Source organism: Nicotiana tabacum, chromosome 10, assembly GCF_000715075.1.
Source record: "Nicotiana tabacum cultivar K326 chromosome 10, ASM71507v2, whole genome shotgun sequence".
In the NCBI taxonomy this organism is placed as follows: domain Eukaryota; kingdom Viridiplantae; phylum Streptophyta; class Magnoliopsida; order Solanales; family Solanaceae; genus Nicotiana; species Nicotiana tabacum.
The window spans coordinates 53,049,426-53,052,393 of NC_134089.1; the positions used below are offsets into that span (position 1 = coordinate 53,049,426).

At 32.9% G+C, this 2,968-nt stretch overlaps 1 long non-coding RNA gene across 1 annotated transcript; it reads left to right on the top strand.

Annotated features, from left to right (window-relative positions):
• Positions 1–1,198: 1,198 nt before the first annotated feature.
• On the top strand, positions 1,199–1,925 carry LOC107782538 (uncharacterized). The gene is made up of 3 exons (XR_001647250.2): positions 1,199–1,400; positions 1,495–1,571; positions 1,699–1,925. It is a non-coding gene; the product is annotated as an uncharacterized LOC107782538 (long non-coding RNA).
• The last annotated feature ends 1,043 nt before the right edge of the window (positions 1,926–2,968 follow it).

Consider the following 2,968-nt stretch of genomic DNA (forward strand, 5'->3'; position numbering starts at 1 on the left):
TAATAGTTCTTCTTAGGTCAGGGGCGGCCGGACCGGGGGTTACCCGCGATTGGTAATGGCACAACCAGAAGAGGAGTAGGGGAGACAAGGTTAGGCGCTGGGTAGCGCAGCGCATCTGTTTCGGGTACAGAGGCGACGAGGGGTGCTAACCCGGCCACCCAACCCAGCAGGTCAGGGGCAGGCCGGCCATAGGTTCGAATCCTGCCACCTTTCTTGTGGATCATCCTGTGGTTACCGGATGATGGGAATAACAAAGCAGAAATTTTGAAATGAGCACGAAATGTCAATATATGAATTGTTTCATTATTCGTTATTTACGGGTCTTTTCGTTGCATTCACTTACAACAAGAAACAACCACCAGTGTTTGGTGCAGCACTTGCATTTTGGTGTATTCTTCTTTCTTTCCTTGGTCTTTCGTTCCGTCATATTCCTAATAACTTATCCAATTACAACGTATTAACCGCTAATGCACCTTTCTTTTATCAAATCTCAGGGACATGGTCTAATCATGAGGGTAGTATTTTATCATGGTGTCGGATCCTAAGTTTTTATGGATTCCTTCTTTGTTACCGGGGTCGACCCCTAAGCCATAATGTCTCAAAACGAGGAGGCCATAGAGAAACTTTTTTTTATTCCTTTGTTTCGAACTTCGTGAAGAACTCCATTCTATCTCTCCCTCGTTACGAACAAAAAAGTGGGGTTGCGCCCCAGTTATACACTCCCTTCGTTCTACGAACCCTTGTTGATTCTGAACTTCGTTATCTATATCTATATCTATCTATCTATCTATCTATCTATCTATCTATATATATATATATATATATATATATAGGGCATTAAGAAAGTGAGGTGGCACCCCTCTCAAGTCAAGAAAAATATTTATCTTTTTCCTCTTTTTTTGAATTTTTCAACACTTTTTCTATTTCCTAATTATTTTATTGTAAGAAGTAGTTAAAGTCTAATAATTACTCCAACGTTTCACAAAATAAAAGCACACATTCTTCAACTGATTCAATTCATATTTATTACCACAACGTTTCATATCTAAAACGAATGACGAAACAAATTCTACAATCAATTTGAAAACTAAAGCCCTCCATCATAACTTAATAAGGGAATTGAAAGGGTTCTTCCTCATTAAACATAAAACAATAGTACACCACTGTATATAGAGAGACTCATCTTTAGCTTAGTTTTGTATCTGTTAGTGGATTTTATGGCTTTCTATTTTCAGCTCCACTGTTATTATTACATATACGTGTTTTGCTTAATGCCTAAATAATCTCATTTATAAGAATCCTTATTCGGTGAAGTTTTTACCTTTGCAGAGTAAGTAATGGTGGGACAAAAAATGGAGCAATATCACTGCATCGTGTGGACAAGCTGCTAAGAACCCATGGTAGGAATGTTTTTCTTTATTTTTTTCCAATTTTAGGTGTGTTTGATCAGACATACTCTACATAAAAATATTTCCTTAATGTCTATTTATGCAGACTAATTCTAAGAAACACTCATACTCCATCGCAATTTTACAGCAAATGAAGACCAATAATTCACATTTTCTATCAAGGTATGGTTAATTAAACTCTAATATTGTTCTCTTTTTTTTTCTTCTTTAATTTTGGGTCACTTAAAAGTGGTACATAGTGATTACTTAAACCATAAGAATATTTTCTCCTTTTCTCCCTTTATTTTAGGGACACATAAAAATTACAGGTATTTAAGGGTCATCTAAAAATTTATGAATCGGGATGAAGAACGAAGCAGAGGAAGAACGTAGAGAATCAGTTGAGCAAATTCAGAAGAAGATGATGGAGACTTATGATGAACTGCAAACTATTTTTATTTTTTTCTCAACTAGACTATAAAAATATAGTTGAATTATAAACTCAAAAAAATTGGCTTGCATATCAGCTTTGGACTCTTTCCCTCCGTGTTCAACTTCTTTTCGAACATTGTTACTTTTAATACATGGTTGTGATTCTTTTAGCAAATTAAAAATGGGTGCGTAATAGGTTATATGGGAGTGTAATTTTACCTATTTTATTTTTAAGGTGATGTATTGATATGTTTTAGCAGATTCTGATAATTTCTATTTTTGATGTTCACGTCTTCCTATTTTGTCTCTAACCGGAATGACATATGTTGAATTGAGAAAGCAAGTTTGTCCTGGTATTAGAGTTTCTGATATCAATTATTTTCTATTTTAATGAAAGGAATTAGTATATGATAAATTTTCAATTGTCCAAAGTAGTATGTCAATGAAACTGAAGCTTGCAAAATTTCGTCGTCTTGTGAATTCATTCCCCTTTTTGATGATGTTGTGTGTTAAATTTATTGGATAAGCTTTTTAGGAAATGAACAATTCTTTTTAGATTTTATGAAATTTTAGCATAGCCTTGATGATTTTGAGAAAGGAAAGGTATAGATTTAGAGTAAAAGCATAAAATATAGCTTTTGAAAGCTGGTGAAGAAAAGTTACATAATTTTTTGATATATTAAATGAACAAAGAAAAAGGTATAATTAAAATTTATATGCATATTTAAAGAGATCAATTTTTTTGAAGTTCATATCTCTCTTTCATATTTCTTAAAAAATACAAATACCGTTTCACCTTTATGGGCAACTATATAAAATCATTCTCTGACAAACAAAAAGTACACAAGTGATGAAAAGTTAAAGAAAGATAAAACTAAATACATAATAAAATCTAATCTATTTGGATTATAAAATAACTAAATATCTTTAATATTAAAGCATTAAAAAAAATTACTTCATAAATCGATAAGGTCCTTTACAGGATCAATTCACTAGTTGTCAAAATAAATTTGACTTCGGCTACATTACGAGCGTACGTGTATGCGACATTGTTATGTTTGTATAAGATCTTTACGATATCTGTGCTTGCAACTCACTAATGACGATATTTTTTATGAAATGCCGCAACTCCACATATTTTTGTATTT